The 19,732-nt window shown below is 37.8% G+C and overlaps 1 protein-coding gene across 1 annotated transcript in view; it reads left to right on the forward strand.

Moving 5' to 3' along the window:
• Positions 1-446: 446 nt before the first annotated feature.
• Positions 447-19,732, forward strand: part of SLC8A1 (solute carrier family 8 member A1) — a 408,136-nt gene continuing 388,850 nt past the window's right edge. Inside the window, exon 1 of the mRNA XM_065891224.1 lies at positions 447-516. The gene's annotated coding sequence lies outside the window, so the exon portion shown is untranslated. The remainder of the gene's footprint in view (positions 517-19,732) is intronic.

A 19,732-nucleotide genomic window follows, 5' to 3' on the forward strand; every position in this document is an offset into this window, starting at 1 on the left:
ATATATATCTTATCACTAAAATCTTTAAGGATGAAAACCCTAGTAAGGAATTGTAATCATATCTGTTTTCACAGAGCTCAGGAAACCCATCTCCTGAAAGCTCTATGTGGGAATCAGGTAAAAACCGGTTGTTCTCTAAATGTCTGGAGAGCAAAAATGCCAATCTGAACGTGTATTTGCGAAAAGGCATAGTGGCAGGATGGAGGGGCGGGAAATGGGCCTGGCTGGAAGGATCTCTATATGTGTATTTTTATCAGCCATGTGTTGGATGAAGCGGAGTGCTGCCAGATAGCTTCTTTTCGACAGCTTGGAGTTACTGTTGGGAACAGATCCATGTATGGAAGCGAAAGCCGAAAGGCACAGATAAGCAGAGATCCAGCTATGCAAACCATGTTTAGAGACACTTAAAGGACACGCATCCCAGGTCCTTTCTTTCTGGTAAATTTGGAGAAACCATCACCCCGGGTCTTTTTTCACATCCAGCCCATGCGGACTGATCAGCCCGGCTCCACAGAGGTAGGTGCAGGGCTTTTGTGATGGAACGTTATCTAAAAGATCATTCGTGAATATTCCCTCCCAAGCTCTTGATGTCCCTTAAGGGAAGCTGCCAGATAATATTTTGGGAAAAAAAAAGAAAGATTTGGGTTGGGGCTGGTGACTAAGAGGTATTTAACAGCTCTGCCTTCGCAAGACAGGGCAGCTTATTTACAGAGGGAAAGTGGCAGCATGGCATTGCTCCCAAATAGAATCGCTTTGTCCGGGGTCACTTACCGTTCGGATTTCTGGGGATACGAATCTCCCTCAATATTGCCAGCACCCTTGAAATGGGCCCCAGCTTCTCGTGGGTTCTGATGCAGTGTATTTTAGGGGAGGGAGGGAGAATTTGCCCTTTACCTTGCTTCTGCGTCCAAATCCAGCATAAACTTAACATGTGTGGCTAGTTCTTCCTTAGACCTAGGAAGAGCTGCTTGTAAACGACGTTATGATTTTTGGCAGCTGAAGTCATTTTTGCAGTGTTTCTCAGCAGATCGGAGGTTGATTACATCCTGTTCAAAGATTCTTGGGTTGTTTTCACAAACATGGGGTCTTGCGCAAGTTGAAATTGCTGAAACCAGCTTTAAGCACTAGACTTTTCTCAGTACCTTCGACATTTTCTTTCTTTTTGGCTAATGACTGAAAACTATGGAGCTTGAGGGGAAAGCTATATGACTATAGTTTTGGCATTGGTAATGTTCGGGGAACGGTAGATAGTGGCAGAATCACAAAAGCTAGATGTCTCGGGGTCCAAAGTAAAAGCATGGCTTTGAAGACAAGAACAATATCAGAATCGCTATGACTCTAGTCTAGTTTCCAGGATACTGGTTAACCCAGCCAAAGCATATCAGTTACATGTTGAAATGCTATTCCAGCTAATTACCAAATTGTAATCATTAGATCATTAAGCAGTTCTTTTAAAATTGTTAGCAAAACCTGTGAACCTCTGCAAAACACAGAAGTCGGGGGGAAAATTGCAGGTCATATCTATAAAATGTGTGTGTGTTTTCAAGATTGGACTAAAAGAATTTTTACACAAGATAATGGAATTTAAATTCAAAATTTCTCTTGCTGAGAATATTGTGTCTGTATTTCAAGGAAGATTTGAACCAACTCTTAAGTTTTCTAATCTTAAGATAGAATGTGAGAGAAAAAAAAAGAAAGAAAAATTAAATATAATTTTTTCCTTCTCTGATGACAAAACATGACATGGAAAATGATTAATAAACAAGTGTAAAAAATAATAAAACAGCTTGTAATACTGACCAAGGAGATGTTCTTTGGATAAATTAGATAGTTGGGAAAAGGATACAGGTGAAGTGACTTTAGTTATGTAGTGGTTTCTTTCAAGTTGTGGACGTTCTCTAATACCAAAAAAAGTGGCAGGGAAAGAGAAAACATGGTTCTATTTCAGTAAGAATACATTATCATCACTAAGTTATTATTATTATAAATTTTCATCAAATTACTCCTGTTCATGTCTCGTCTATTTAAACTGACAGCATGTTAAATTAACAACACATTCAAATTAACCCTTTCCCCATCTCTAAAATAGGCTATTTTACATCATTGAAAAATATTGGCTTGGCCCAAAAGTTTGTTCGGCTTTTTCCGTAAGCTGTTATGAGCAAACTTTTGGGCCAAGCCAATACTAATATTCTGTATCTGCAGGCGAGAGAGAGGGAGAGAGAATAAACTATGCTGTCTTTTTTTAAACTAACAGAGCTAGCTAAGCTGTCATAACGTTAGCTAAAGTGGAACAGGCCTACAAAAGGATGGTTTTAAAATACTTAAACACTACATACCAGCCGGCTTTCCAAAATGAACAGTACCAGCACAGTAGGAGTTTTGTCAATTTTCAATATGTAAAAGGTTATTCTAAATTATGTCACTAGTATTTGTGATAAGATGCAATACGTATATGACATCATCTACTGTTTTCTCATTTGCTTATTGCCAAGTACATTTCAAGGGTGCGCTTCTTGTGAGAAATGTCTGTTCCTGTTCCTGGTTTTCTTCAGCAAACAAATTTAAGAAGTGTAATATAAGTAATAAAGAATGACTTATTGCTATTTTATATTTATAGTATGTCATCTATGGAAAAAAAATTGACCATCAACTACTAATGACTTATGACTTCTTAAGCATTTGGTGATGACTGTATGTGTTAGAAAATCTTGAGATCGTATTTTGAGAAGAGAATTGGAAGTGTTGATAGTCTTTTGTGGAAAAAAAAATGACATGAATGCTCTATGCTATAGTTAGCTGATGTAGAAGTAAATTTACAGTGGCTAAGGATAACAGGAAAGTTGAAATTTGTCCTAAGAGCATAGAGCACAGATATGAGGATTCTGTCTGTGAAGGGCCAGGGTGGATAGTTCCTGAGCCTGGTTGATGGTACTGCAATGAGTAGGGGGAACAGACATTTTAGGGGCTTTGATGGCAAACAATATCCCTGAAAATGTTGGGGGAGAATTTGTAGGAACAATATCCCTGAAATTGTTGGGGGAGAATTTGTATGCTTTTCCAAAGGCATGGAAAATTGTGATCCAGAGGAAAGGTCATTAAGTTTCAAGGAAATGATAACAATGGTTACTCTAAAAAAAAAAATTCCCTTGCAAACTTCAAATAAAATATAATTTTCTCCAGTGATTAAAAATTGAGTGGTCCCAGAAAAACCACTGAAGATTTCAACATTTTTTTAAATGACGTTAAGCATGAGACTAGTAGATGGTCCTAGTGAGGAGTTAAAAGGCCTGAGAGGCTGTAGTTTCTCCAAGGTCAATCAATGGAAAGTAAAGGGATCCAGGTCACCTGATCAGAACCCATCTGCCCATACTGCTCCTCTTTCAATTACTTAAAATTACACTTCCATTTCAATTGTCCTGGTCAGATATTAGAAGAAAACTCCATGGCAGGGAATTGTTAAAGTAGTTTTCAGGAATATAAAGTAATGAAAGGGGAACAAATTCCCATGGCACTTAGCTGAGGCGAAAATGGCCTTTCCTATTTCATCAACGTCTTCCCATGAGATGATCCATGGTTCTCAACACTTTAAAATCACTTGGTGGGAGTGATGTCCACTGCATCCCTGATCAACTAAATATGCTCATGGGGTCCAGGCAAAGGTAGTTTATTTTTTTAATCTATCCCATGAAATCCTAATTTGCAACCGACATTGAGAAGCCCTTTCTTTTTGCAGTAAAAAAGTGGTAACTGGGCTTCCCTGGTGGCGCAGTGGTTGAGAGTCCGCCTGCCGATGCAGGGGACACAGGTTCGTGCCCCGGTCTGGGAAGATCCCACATGCCGCGGAGCGGCTGGGCCCGTGAGCCACGGCCGCTGAGCCTGCGCGTCCGGAGCCTGTGCTCCACAACGGGAGAGGCCACAGCAGTGAGAGGCCCGCGTACCACAAAAAAAAAAAAGTGGTAACCAGTCCAGTTTATTTAACCGGGGGGCGGGGGGAGGTTAACAGAACCACAGATGAAGATAAAAAAGTGTAATCTTTCCAAGAAAGAGGACTTTTCTGGAAGTTTGATTGATGTAATCTTCGCTGACAGGGCGTTCCTATTTTAAAGTTTCAACGTATTTAAAAAGAAGTTTTCTCTACAATAAAGTACTAATATAGATCTATTTGATATCTCTCATGCTCCCTAGGCTGAAACCTATGTGAATGCTGACCACAATTATTGAAAGGTAAAAGTATATATATGTATATGTGACGTTATGTTTCTTAACTATAGCTGTTAAATGAAATTTCATATTGTTTTAGCAAATTATCAAATAGTCATCTTGAAAGGGCATATTAAGTTTGGAAAGCAACAGTTTTCTAAGGATTAGGCAAATCATTCTCTTTTTTGCCTTTTGCCTTTCTAAATGTCACAAACTTTGGAGAGAGGGTGTGTGATTTTACTCAGAAGATATATTAATTTATCACAGATCAATACATATGAATAAGAAACTAACACTAGCCACAATACCAAGAGTCAATGAAGGGCTACAAAAGACTCCTTTCATTTAAGTAGGAACTGAAGGCTGGGCTCTCTGAGGCCTGCAGAAATGATTCTGGGTTGAATGCAAGTAGAGATAAAATAAATAACTCCTCTAGATTCCAACTCAGGGTAAAGAGGACTCTTCGAGAAAGTGGGTGGAGCAGTGATTAGAGTTATGACTGCTGAGGGTGATTGGAGTCTGACAGCCTGAGTTTCAGGTCTGGCTCTTCAATGTATTAATGGCCGTGTGACTTTGGACAGGTAACATCATCTTTTTAAGCCTCTATTTCTCTTCTCTGCAAATTATGGACAGCAATGACCATATTGAAGGGATAAATTGGCAAAGTTCAAATAAAGAGTTTAGCTTAATGACCTGTAAATGGTGGTACCATCTTTGTAAGCAATGTTAAAATCAAATGGATTTTTCTTGAGACTAACTTCCCTGTCACTAGAAATATTAAACAGATGAGTGATCACATCTCAAAGAGAGTATAGATGAATTCTTAAATTCCTTTCAAGTCAGTTTCTAGAATTAACCCACCATTAACTTTGAATATTTGGCAGATATCGATTAAATACTCTTGAACTGATTGATTATGAAATTGAATTCCCCTCTTACTCCAACTCATACCATGGTGAGTCTGGAAACTATCATTTAAATATCAAAAATAAATAGAGGGCTTCCCTAGTGGTGCAGTGGTTGAGAGTCTGCCTGCCGATGCAGGGGACACGGGTTCATGCCCCGGTCTGGGAAGATCCCACATGCCGCGGAGCGGCAGGGTCCGTGAGCCATGGCCGCTGAGCCTGTGCGTCCAGAGCCTGTCCTCTGCAACGGGAGAGGGCACAACAGTGAGAGGCCCACGTACCGCAAAAAAAAAAAATAAAGATACAGATATATATTCCCTCATGAATATTAAAAAAACTTTCAAAAATTAAGTCGTATCTTAATAGAAGAGAAGGGCACGGGTTAAAAAGGTATTTCTTAAATCATTTTTCTGAACAAGGTCTGCTTTAGGTAGAGATAGAAGAATCCATTGAATATTTACCCTATTCATAGTAATGTATTATATTCCAATTAATAATAATATATAATAGTAATAATAACTCTAGTTCTTTAGTTTCTCCAGCAGCTTGCCCTCTAAGAGATAAGATGCAATCGTATGTAAAATGACATATATACTATTAACTATTATGCTGTTATTATGCTATTATCCATCACAAGCTATTGTTGAATTTCATTCAAAGAAATACAATTTTAAAAACTATTTCCAAATCTTCACTAATTTTACCACTGCTTTACCCAGATGGATAAAATATTAAGAAATAAAAATTCTTTTTTTGGTTAAAACCCTGAGTTCTAGATTCAGACAAATCCCAACTACACTTCTTATTGTCATGTTGGTCAAGTTACCTAATAACTATCTTGAAATGCGTTGTACTCCACTATTTTCCAAGCACACTTCTAAGCAAGTCACATATATTAATTCATAAATTCTAACAATTACCTTACAAGATTGGTAACCACTCTGTGAATAGTTATGCAAAGAAATGTTGGTAATATGCCCAAGGTCGCACAACAAGTAAACAGAAGAGACAGGATTTGAAGCTTCTTCTTAGCCTCTGTGTTTTCCTATCCCGCAACTCTTTTTTGGCCTTTTAAAAATAGAAACAAATAGATTAATGTATGAAAAAATTAATGTACAAAAAGTATTCAACATAGTGTCTGACAAGAAGTGAGAGCAAACCATGTTATTCTCAGATTATTGTCCACTTAATCTGTTTAATGAGTAAACTAATCATTTGAAACAATGTTTCTGAGTACCAACTATATGAGAAATGGTATTCGGCTTCCCTGGTGGCGCAGTGGTTGAGAGTCCACCTGCCGATGCAGGGGACGCAGGTTCGTGCCCCGGTCTGGGAAGATCCCACATGCCGCGGAGCGGCTGGGCCCGTGAGCCATGGCCGCTGAGCCTGTGCATCCGGAGCCTGTGCTCCGTTGCAACGGGAGAGGCCCGTGTACCGCAAAAAAAAAAAAAAAGAAATGGTATTGATTGCTCTTTATAAACTAACATTTATAAATTGTTGACTGGACACTTTTCAGGAATAGAGGTTAAACTGTTATTTTAAAGAGAATGGACTGTACTCCATTTTCTTTCCCTCCCTATCATATTACCTACTTTTCGATAAGTGTGTGTCAAAATTTTTACATCCTTCCCCATCTTCACAGTTATGTAGCAAAGATGATTTGTATAAAAATGATAAAATGAGATAAAAATCGTTTAAATGAAAGTTAGTATTGTATTCAGGGACCCATCTCACAGACATATTAAACTGCATTTAAATTCCATCAAAATTTTAAATGAAGAACAAGAGCTCTACCCGGCCTTCAACTTACATCTTAGATTATGCTTATGGCATCAGACCTTCAGGAATTCAACATAAAATTTTCACCAGTATTGTAGAGTTGTGTACTAGTTTTATGAAAATTATAATGAAGTGTATTTTAACTATGGCAATACAAATTATAAAGAAGTTATTCACTTCTTTTTTTGCAAAGAGAATGTAATGAAAGATTACCTCTTTTTACTTTTTATCAGGCGTGTGCAGAGGAATCGAGGTCAAATCCACCTTCTACCACTCTATTTTTACTCTGTTACACATTCAAGATCATTTGTTATATTGTTTCCCCAGAGATGATTCTGCTGCTATTAATTTAAATATTCTTTTGCCTTAAAAAGAAAAATATCTACTTTGATTCACGTAAGGGATAGGGAAAGAAAATCAAAAGATTAGCAACTTAAACAAAAAATGGGGTTCCTGCAGTTCCCATAAATCTGTAGTCCCTAATAGGTTACACTTTTTAGACTATCAACGATCAACAACACTATCAACAAACAGACATAATAATTAACTTAAAGCACATAATTTCCTAAGCAATTCAAAGCACTGAAAAACTAAACCAAAAACACAGTATGCTAAATACCAGACACCCGAAGTTTCATTATAAAGAAACAAAATTGAAGTAACACTTATATACTTAGCTTTTGTTCAGTGTGTGTGTCCCAAAGCCACAGTTTAGGCCCATGATCCTTTGGGGAACACAGACTAAATAAATAATTTAGAGAATATATGTCCCAAAGCTCTTTTTTTTTCCCCTCAATAATCCACTTGGGTCTAGCTAAAACAAAATATGCCCAATTTACTGTATAATTTTATCTATTTTTCAAGGGAACATCTAATAAATATTCATTGACTGGTTTGAGAACCAGATTTCCAAAAGTTCAGCAAGGTTGTGACCTTCCAAACCACATCTTCCAAAATGGGATCTGAGAAGGAATTGTTCTTCAATATCTTTGGTGAAATCAAAGGTTCCATTATCCAAAAACAGCATCTGTGATATACTGTATAAAATGAATCTCCATCTCAGATATTCAGAGGACACGCTAACATGTCACTAGCTCTGAGAAATCCTGCAGAAAGATAATCTGGGCATGACCTTGTTGTTATGCTAAATGATGATTTAGAATCCAGATGAGAGGTAGCCCATTCACTGCCCTCCCTGACCTCACAGCATCCGTGGCAAACATCAATCATGTCATCGTCACTGACTCAGCCTAGATTCGTCTCAGAGTCATTCTCAGTGGATTGTTGCAGGCACTCACCACTAACTGACAAGAGTTAATACATAGGATGAAATATAGCTGTCATCCAATCATGGAAAAATCCCCTGGAAATATCAATAGTTAACTCTGAAAGAATTGATTAAACCCAGGCCTATGGTTTTAACACAAAGGACAAGCTATTTAATGAGTCTCTATGCAAAAAGAGTAGAAGGATGCCTAGCTTACAGAATGCCAATTTAAGTTCCAACTTGAAGAGCTTCATCCATATATATGCATAGCTATTCTAAAAGTATAGAAAAGTCTTTTGAGTATTGATTTTGTTGTTTTGGGGAGGTGATAAAGGCACAAATCATATGTTCTCTTTTGATTCAGCCCTCTGTAGAAGATACGTTTGTGTACTGTATTTGTATGCCTGCGTGCTTTTTTTTATTGTGTTCCCAGAGCGCTTAGAATTGAGCTCTCCCAGCATTTCGCACGGGGAAAATTATGTGGTTCTGTCACTATACTAAACTCCTTGAGTTCCTGGAGCTACATTAAATACCAGGAAACACAGCACTGAAGAACTTAGTCTGGTGGGGCAGAGAATCACAGGAACAGGCTGTCGCAAAGCAGTTTCATAGAGAACTATGGGAAAAAGTTAATAGCACAGGCCAGTGGTGACCCAGGGAGGCGGCAGCATATGCAAAAGTCTGGAGGAAAATATGCCACATTAGGGATGGGAAACAGCAAATAGTTCAGCATTGTAAGAGGTGGCTTTTTGGTTGGGTTAACTTGTTTTTGACTCTTTATTGAAGTGTAGTATACCCACAGAAACACGTGGCTGTGCGGTTCAACGCATTTTCATAAATAGAATTCACTCACGTGTCCGTGTATTCAGCACCTAGATCAAGACACAGAACCATTATCAGCACCTCAGAAGGTCCCCTGATAACCCTTTCCAGACATTTTTCCCCTCAAAGGTAATCACTAGACTGATCTCTATCAGTGTTTTGCTATTGCTGAGATTTGAGGTGTGGATTAGCCAGCGGTGAGCCTGGAAATGCGATGGCAGAAAAAAAAAAAAACTCCCTTATCTTGCCAAGAAGGTGGAACTTTGTTCTGAAGGCAGTGGCAGGGGAATGGGAGGTGAGGGGGTGGCAGTACAGAAAGGTCGAGCCAGGACTGTGACCAGATTTGTGATACCTCTTAATTTTGTATCTCCACTACCAGTTCCTGACACAAAGTAGACAATTGATGTCTGATGAATAACTGAGTGGCTAAATGAATATTCTTTACTTACTCTAAGTAATGTAGTTATTATTTAAAATCATGTAAAAGTATTCAAATACTCTAACAAATCACACCTGCGCTAAGGAGATACCAAAAAAATATTTATTTTATTTTATTTTATTTTTTCCGGACGCGCAGGCTCAGCGGCCATGGCTCACAGGCCCAGCCGCTCCACGGCCTGTGGGATCTTCCCAGACCGGGACACAAACCCGTGTCCCCTGCATCGGCAGGCAGACTCTCAACCACTGCGCCACCAGGAAAGCCCAAAAAAAATATTTTTCAATGATTACCTCGTTCTTCTCGTAAGAACCAATGAGATAAAGCATGTAATATGTTTAGTGCCTAGCACATAATAATTACTCAATAAATGGTAGCTATTATTGTTATTCATTCAGTAAGCATTTACTGAGCATCTACTATTTCCAAACGCTGTGCTTTTGTGTATAAAATGACTCAGACACAGTCCTTCCTCTCAAAGAATTCATTAATAAAGGCACAGGATGTAAAGTTAAAGAAGAGAACCATTCCAGAGATTGATAACAAAACATTAATCCAGGACAAGTCAAAAAGCAACATAAAGCTGGGAGGGAAGGTAGAAACCAAGCTAAAATGTTTATGCCTTCTTCAGTGGATCAAATGTGTGCTGTGATGAAAGGGAGGATACATTGGGAAGATAAACCATGGGGTGATGAGTAGGAATTGCTCTAAAGAAAGTTTTAAAATGACTATAGTATAGCATTCATCTCTAGGGTTATATCTACCTTGTCTGTTTGCCTTTATATTTATATGCATTGGCTTAGGATGAACTAAATGGAAACAACCAGAATCCTATTGAGGAATTGATATGTATGCTGGGAAAGGGAAGGATTTTAATTCTTCTGAAATGGCCAGTATTAGGATGATGTCTAGAGATCATGAACCCAATCTTTGCTGCTTCATGGTAAGAGCTTGATTTAGGACGGAGGGTAAAGCAGAGTGAGAAGATAGAAAGAAAGAGTTCCTTTGATACTATGATCCCAAGGTTATAACACTATCTGAAACTTGGGCCACTCACTGCATCCACAGGGGGATGATATATTCTTCTTATTAAACTTTGCTCAGGTCCCACCTGTGTAAGAGATGAGATGGGGCAACACTATTGAAATCCCTGCCAGGTGGGCAACAGGCAACTCCCAAAGGGCTTGATGAGGAACAAACCAAAAGGTGACAGATGTCCCTATACCTGTTGAAGGACTTGAAGGAAGATTTCCCTTCCTTAGTGTGTTTCCCTGTCTTCCTAGGAGTCTGTACTGCGTGGTGTCTAAAAAGTCTCTGCTTTTAAGTGTTTCTGGTTCGATTACAGATCAATTTTGAAAAACAAGGAAACGAGAAAGGTAGATTTAATCCGTATGTTTCAAAACACTGCATGCCTGTCGAAAGAGAGCACTTGCCAATCAAAATACCTAGAACTGAGGGAGATTAATGAAATTGGCAAATTATTTTAAAATGTCAGTGTTCTAAAGTGAGCAAGGGTGAGCATTTATTTTTAACTGTTTTGCTAATATGTTGAAGAACTGAACATTATAGAAATGGTATGCAAAGAGGATATACACACTCCAATGGAGGTACTGGAGTGCTAATGTAACTGCGGTATTAGAGTTATAACTCAGACAATATAAACACAAACAAAAAGCACAGCAGGATAAGGAGACAGAGAAAGAGGAGGGAAAGTGCTTTTAGAGAGGGTGGTCAAAGGAAATGAAATTTGAGCAGAAAACTAAATGCAGTGAGGAAACAAGTCAGGTGAATAATTGGGGAGAAGATTTCCAGACAGAGGGAAAAACTAACAAGTATAAAGGCATTGAGGTAGGAGCATATGTGATCTGTTCTAGGAACAATAAGGAGCCCAATGAGGCTCTATAAAAAGTAGGAGAGTGATAAAAAATGACATCAGAGATATAGGTAGCAGCTAATTCATTAGGTCTTTGAAGCCCATAGACTTGGAAGACTCGGTTAGGGGACTTTAATTCCGAGAGTGCTAGGAATCTACTGGAGGATTATGAACTGAGACATGAAATGAACTAACTTACATTTTTAACACTTAATTCCAGCCACAGTAGGGAGGATAAATTGTAGAAAGGCAATAAATAACTAAGTAAAGCAAGCAAGCAGATGATAATAATAGACACCTTACAGGTCGAGCGTCTACATAATTGGTCATCAGAATCAGAACATTTTTGAGAGTAAAAGGGGGAAGAATTATAATCACACTGGATCAACAGCAGTGAACTGGGAATGTCCCAGGCAAACTGGGACATACGCTCGCCCTAATTAAAGGGCTGTTTTCAACAACAAATTAGTACTGAGTAGGTGTTCAAAGAAAATCAGCCAAAATTAGTAGCTACCAGAATCTTCCAACAAATACTAGTGAACTGAGTATTAATGGGCTATAAACTGAAAGTAATTTTATGAGAGAATAAACTAGGGACTACTAGGTTAAACCCAGGTAAACTGGTTCTTTCTAAAGGAGTTCTTTTAAGAAGCTAATTCGCTCTGGGAATACCTAAGCACTGTTGATCATGTGCAGTGTTTCTCAGTTATATGTGTATAGATTTTATTTTTTCAAGAAGATAATATCTTGTGACACCAGCCTTCCATGGAACTCAGTATGAGGAATAGCAGTGCAGGAGAAAGGTATGGTCCAGGGATAGCGTGGAGTAGACGATGGATGGATATGATTCTAAGATCTGACCCAGGCATTTTAGTTCGATGACTGGGTAGATAATTCAGTGGTGTGTGGAGCTCCAAACTGCAATTCAAAAGCAGTGTCATGCTGATCTAGCAGTTACCAAAATATCAGGGTTGTTCTTAACCCCGGTAGACGCAAAGAAGCCTGTTTTTCATTTTCCATGAAAATCTAATATTTGCTGTGTGCTCGTGGTTCTACGGACTTAAGTTTATGCCTGGGAATTTTTAAAAGTAAAAGGTTCTTGGTGCCCTTTCCTTCTCTAGTAAGGACTTGGGATCAGAGTCGAGGACAGTGGACCAGAAAAACAGATTCTGAATTGCCATTGACACAGAGGCCAGAAACACGCGTGGAAAACTAAATATGTAAAGTATGAAGGCAAGAAGATGAGTTCAGAAATGAAAGAAGTACCTAACCTTGCCAGGTACCCAAGCAGAAAGCTGTCCTGCATCCTAGGGTGATGGGTATTGCTTGCAGCTCCTTCCCATACACTCTGACGGGAGTTATGTGGGTGAGTCAGCAATCAGAATGCTTGGGAAGTGTCACCAACTTCTAGACACTGGCTTACAAATGATCCGTGAATTCTTAAAAGGTGCTCAAAGAGTGCCTCTCTACATCTCTTCTTCTACTTAATATTTCCTTTGGCGGGGCAGGGTGAGGGGATGGTTACCCTCTATGCTCCTGTCACTACTACCAACAATAGTAGCTGACACATAAAGCAATTTCTATGCATCAGGTATTTTCCTCAGTGCTTTTACATACATTAACTCATTAAATCCTGACGATAACCTTACAAGCTGGATCCTCTTATTATCCTCATTTTCACGTGAGGAAAATGATAGAGGGAAGGACTAAGTAAACCTTCCTAAGGTCACACAAATAATAAATAGTAGAGCTGGACAAATCTGGTTCCAGAGCCAACGCTATTATTCACTCTACTGTGGGCAAGTTCTTCACAGAAATTAATGGAGAAAAGATAACTTTTTAATCTAATTCAAGTCCTTATGATCACATAGAACATGATTCCTGTTCCGACTGACATCACTTGAAGTCTCTGAAGACCAGCAGTTATTACGTTTGTCTCAAACTTTATGGCTCCAGTTTCTTAGTGGGTCCCCTTAGGACATGTGTGTGAATTCCTACTTAATTGAATGCCTGAAAACTCATCTTCGAAGGTGTTTTTCCATTTGTTTTATTTATTTAATTGATGTGTTGATGGGGTTGAGAGCCACAACTCAGTCCAAAAGTACTTGCAGGTGATTTTGAGGGCTCCGGGTGCAGGATGTTGAGACCCACCCTTTTTTTTTCTTTTCTTTTCCATTATAGTTTATTATAAGATATTGAGTATAGTTCCCTGTACTGTGTGGTAGGACCTTGTTGTTTATCTCTTTCATATATAGTAGTTTGCATCTGTTAATCCCAAACCCCTAATTTATCCCCCCTCCCGCCCCAGTCCCCTTTGGTAACCATAAGTTTGTTTTCTATGTCTATGAGTCTGTTTCTGTTTTCTAAATAAGTTCATTTGTATCATATTTTAGGTTCCATATATAAGTGATATCATATGGTATTTGTCTTTCTCTTTCTGACTTACTTCACTTAGTATGATAATTTGTAGATCCATCCATGTTGACACAAATGGCATTATTTCATTTTTTATGACCGAGTAGTATTCCATTGTATATATTACCACATCTTCTTTATCCATTCATCTGTCAATAGACATTTAGGTTGCTTCCATGTCTTGGCTATTGTAAATAGTGCTGCTATGATCATTGGGGTGCATATATCTTTTCAAATGAGAGTTCTCTCTGGATATATGCCCAGGAGTGGGGTTGCTGGATCATATGGTAACCTTAACTTTAGTTTTTTAAGGAAGCTCTATACTGTCTTCCACAGTGGCTACAGCAATTTACATTCCCACCAACAGCGTAGGATGTAGAGACCCACCCTTTTTAAATTGCATCTATTAAGATGTCTGTGGATCCTGAATGCCATCCAGTCTGTTTTCATTTTTCAACTTTGACATCTATTGCAAATGTAGTGAGAATGGCTTTTATATCTTTATCCTATACTCTGACAGAGTATTTAGCCAAAGGCAAGGACAGTGCATTGCAACACATCAGTCACTTTCCATCCAGCCTGAGTCAGCAATCTTTGAGCACCGTTATTTAGTAAGGACTCCACCTAAACGCATTATCAGACAGTCCATAGTCTTCCATTCGGTCCAAAGTGCTTCTGTGTAGTTATGCAAAACATCCTGATGAAGGTCAGAAATCATGTACCAACAGCACTTTTCTCTTCAGTTAGTTTAAGATCCCTCAGTGTCGTGAGGTTAGTCTGACTTGACTTTGAACATTGAAACTCTGTTTGCTTATTTGTACTTTCATGGCTCCTTTTCCAATCTCCAGAGTTCCTCAAAGAGTACTGACTGATTCAACGTTCTCTTATAAAAAGGTTTCATACATTGGAATGTAACTTACTTATGCAAAGTATCTGAACAAATTTAGAGGAACCAGCTACGATTTTACCCTCACTTTTATCTTTGACTCTAGTTTCCCGTTACTAATATTTACTGCCCACCCTCCCATCCATACATTCAACTGTCTATTCAACCTATTTCCACAGGTCCCCTTACTTAAACCTGATATGTTTCAGATTAAACTCATCTTACTACTACCCACCTCACCAGTGTTTCTGGTTTATATAACACTTTGATTAACCTTAAACCAAGAAGTCAGCTTAGACTCCTTTCTTTGACTTGCTGTCTCCCCACCACAACAAATCAGTCACTGAATCTTTTAGTTCATACCCCCTGAAGTCTCTCATATCCATTACTGCCTTTTATAGCTTATTACATGAGTTATTGCAACAGCACACTAAGAGATGCCCTTCCCCCATCCTGGCCACTCCCAACTATCCTCCACTTGGTTGCCAAAGTGATCTTGTTAAACACAATCTGGATCTGGCATACACATATGTAAAATCTTGTAATGAATCCCTGTAACTTCCAGGATAAAATCCAAATTCATTAGCTTGGGACCAAAGAGCTTTGAAATTGTAGCCCTGCGTACCCTCCTAAGCTTGGCCCTCTCTATCTCCCAATAAATGTTCTGTGTCCCGGCTTCACCAGATTACTTATGTTTCACTGAAATAGTCAAGAGTGGCTCAGATCTCCATTTTCTCACATGTTCATTGCCGTCTTTCTTCAGTGTTGTTGTTTTTTTCCCCTCTTTTCACTTAACAAACCCTGCACTTGCTTTAAGACTCAATACAAGAACCATTCTCTCTGTGATGCTTCCCTCCCCATTATCCGATTCTGATTTGTATCCTCCCTTTGTGTTCCCACTGCACCCTGCATATGTCTCGTGATAATACTTAGTATTGTCAAGGTGTATTTTTCTGCCTCCTCATTTGACTCTAAGCAACTTGGGGACACATACTTATCTTACTCATCTTTACATATGAAGGACTTTACATATGAAGGCACAGTATCTGACATACGATGGGTGTAGTCCATAAATGTTTATTGAATAATGAAACGAATAAGTCAAAATCATTCTCATTGGATGAAGAACTAGAAGAAAATGTATGCAAAAGAGTTATGTTTGTCTCTTGTCTTCCACATGCCCCCAACAGGAGGTCTATTCCTCATTTAGCTCCAACCTGTTGAGCTAATTTAAAAAATCTTATTTGTTATTTACATTCTAAGGTCCACCTGACTAACTTATAAACATATTTTTGTAGCATTACTCATTCACATGATGTGTGGACTTGGGTGGTTTAAGTCCAGAGTATACAGTCTGTTTATTGTAAGGCTGCCCAAACTCACCAATCTCAAAAGCTATCAACCTTACCAGCCTCAACATGAGAGGACTTACATGGAAGAGAGGGCGATTGAAATATCTCTCTTTTAGATGAATATTTTCCTTTTAATTACTTTGTCTTCCAATATTCAAAAATATTCTGAGAATAACTTTTCAAAAATCAAGCACTGGTTTATCCGGCTATAAAGGGCAAAAGCAACACATGGTGGTCACGAAAAGTTTCCATTAGCATTTTCAGCAGGGTTATCCAGATCTTAATCCACATTTTGAAGTACTTGTCATGAGCAGTATTTTCTGTGTTCAGACAGTTCTGAAATCCTTTTGGGTAATACTTTGAAAAATGGGTTTTAATCAGACAAAACCAAATACAGCTTGGGTAATACCTCCATTTGCATCTGGAAACTTGCCTCAGTTTACCAATGTGCACATGGGAAATACCAAGCATTTCCAGTCACATCATCTGTTTATTTAGGGCAATGTGGTATCTCATTTAGATAACATCTAAAAAATTAGATAGAACCTAAAATTTGACTTAGGCTTTGTATTTTTTCCATTTATTAGAGTTAAAGTGTTTCCTGCCAATGAGGAGAAAAATGATAATGAGTAAGCAGTGAGTGCCTCATAATTGTTAGAAGAGTTTTCCCCCGAATTCTTCAAATGTACCCCTGAGTGGGATTGCTTTATTAAAAAAATTTAAAAAAAAAAGATAAAATGATACTCTTTGAGGACCAAATAATTTCTGACACCTAACAACTGAAGAATCACTGACAGTCCGTTATGACAAAGGTTAACCCTAACAACAAAGGAAGTAAGTCTTTATAAACAGTCACCAGTTTCAAGGCTTGGAGATTAAAAGGAAAACTATTACATTCAGAATTCTATGTCCTGGCTCCAAGTTCCAATTTTGTCACAAAGCGAATAATTAGCAAGGCACTAATCTTCTCCAGACCTCTGTTTCCTCTATGGAATGAGGTAGCTGGACTTGGTAACCACTGGAATCCCTTCTTGCTGTAAAGTTCATGGTCAAAAGTTACATGAAACAATGGAGTCATAGACTTGTAACAAGGCTCTTGTTGTACATGTTGGTTTGTTATCTGCTGATACATCTGTGATTTGTTCCTAGGCCCACTCTTTGTTCTTGATATTGCTTATTATTTTTACATAAATTGTCCTAGTCATTGTCATCTGATGAAAAATAAGGAAGCATAATTGGAAAAGAAATAAAAACATGCTTTAAGAATTTGTCCTGGCCTTGGACCCTTCTCCTTTCTCCTAAATTTTTAACATAGGATGTGTTGTTCCTCAGAAGATACTTTACTTTCAGACACAAAGAGAATAATTACAAAAATTATTATTATGACTCTCGTTTGTTGAGCTACTACATTCTATCTAGACAGACAAGTGAGAATTTGAACATATGTCTGCCTGACATTAAAATTTATGCTTTATCCACCATGTCTTATGACTCAGATAATCACCATGCAAAATGGCATTATTTATTTCATGACCATTAAAGAGATTGTGCCTACAAACAATCATAAAATTGTGTATCAACTGATATATAGCTTTTCAACTTTATCTTCACTTTATTTACCATGGTGTTTATGTTAAAGGTAAACAGACAAATCTAGTATCAAATTTCATCTCCCAGCAGTATGACTTCTCACTCAAGTGTTAGCTTCAGTTCTTCATTTGTAAATGAAAAATAGTAATGTAGGCTTCACTGGTTTTGGTGGGGGAGGGATGGCCAAATGAGATGACGGGTGAGAAAACATAAAACCATGATATATGACAAATAGTTCCCTTTCATTGTTTCCCCGTGTATTTCCATCTGCATTTTCTGTAGACAATACAACAAAAATCATCAGACAGAAAGACAAAAATTCTTGCTGCTGATCCCAGCTCTGCCAATGGCTGACGCAAATTACTTTCATGAATGCGTGACATGAACTTTCTTGAACATCGGCCAAAGGAAAGATGAAACTAAATAACCTCTAGGTCCCATTTGGCTTTACATATTTATAATTTATTTAATCTCAAAACAATTTCTCACGCTTGTGTTTCCTCTTTGGAACCTGGAGTTTATTATTAATGTATGCAGTAAAAACATTTTTCAAAAGAGTTATTGGATTGAGGAAAAAAATACCCAGGTACCTAAAAGAAATAACAAGGAAAATGGGTGTATCATCAAAAGGCAGTGGGACAGCCAGACCTGTCAGGTTTCTGTGTTATTAGAACTTGGGCCAAATGACTCAAATATTTGATTATAGTGATTGCAGAGGCCTGCAGAAGGGAGAAGACACATTTGGGTAGATTGAGTCTGACCTCACGTTTCTCAGAGCTGCAAAAAGGGAAAAAGTATCAATTAAAAAAAAAAAAAGTTGGGAGAAAGAAAATAAAGAAGGAAACCCCATTAAGATGCAGTCTATAGGCCCCAATGCCTGTCCACTGGCATAAATAATATGGGAAAAGTCACTGGATGATGATGGCGGAAGAACTGGGGTCTAGGCTAGGTTCTCCAACTCACCAGTTCTGTGATCTTGGTAAATTTATTTTCATTTTCTGGATCTAAGCTTCTTCTACCGTAAAATAAGAGCTTGAATTGGATGATCACCAAGGGTCCCTCACAGCGGTTGAATTTTATGTACAGGAGAAACACAGATGTTATGTATTATCCTTTTTTATACGGAGAGAACTTCTTTTGTGTTAGTTTGTCTTTGGGCCTTACAAATGCAGAATATAAATTCTATATTTTATCATGCAGCTTTTTATTTTCACATTCTTATATTAAAGAAATACAAATTTGGTAGGAAGTATAGTGAATGGCAGTGTTTTCAAGTTCAGATATGAGAAAAGATTGCTTACCGATTCCCCATTGTTCCTGACTTGTAAATATTCTTATTTTGAATCTAGTATAACAAATGTTTCTCTATAATACGATTAGCATCTGTGTTCATGTATTCCAACTAGATGTCAGTCATCATAAAGCTCTACTGTGCTTTATACAGTAATTTTTGCTTCTTTTCACTGATATTACTAATACCTTGTGTTCAATATCTTTGCTAAACTTACAAGTCTTTCATTTCAAGTTTTATTCTTGGACATCCCTGGTTATATGAATAGATAGTTGTGAATCCATGATTCTTCCCATTCCCCACAAATCATCTCAAAATTATCTTGTTATATGCAATTTCACACTTTCAGCATATACACAGCATTTTTCATTTATTGAAGTTTCATTAAGTACTTAAAAGATACTCATCTTTGTTTCCTCAACAGTTATTGGAATGCTAGGTATCTAGGAAGTTCTAATCAGTCTTGAATAAATTAATATATCTGTGTTTATAAAAAGAAGCACAGTTTATGTATTCCATGTATGAGTGGAAGATTCAGAAAAACAAACAGAGGATATGAAAAGAGTAAATGAAGATCTGAAAACTACACAACAAAAATTATTCTGTGTTTATTACCTTCTGAAATACTAAAGTTCCTATTTAGAATCCAAATCAATAATTGAAGGTTAAAACAATAACAAGAAACCCATCTCTCCATGCTTTCCAATGAGCCACATATTTCAAAGTCAAATACATTGCATCTGCCCTCATACATAATAAACATTCCAAGTGATTTATGATGTTAAAATGTTGCATACTTTCCTTGGATATGAGTAAAATACCCACACACTTTCACTAGTTTCTTGGTGAAAGAAAAACTTATACATATTTAATGTCATCAAAGCTCTCATGAATGTGTCTTGATAGGAGAGGA

This window comes from Phocoena phocoena, chromosome 14 (genome assembly GCF_963924675.1).
Source record: "Phocoena phocoena chromosome 14, mPhoPho1.1, whole genome shotgun sequence".
NCBI classification, from domain to species: Eukaryota; Metazoa; Chordata; class Mammalia; order Artiodactyla; family Phocoenidae; genus Phocoena; species Phocoena phocoena.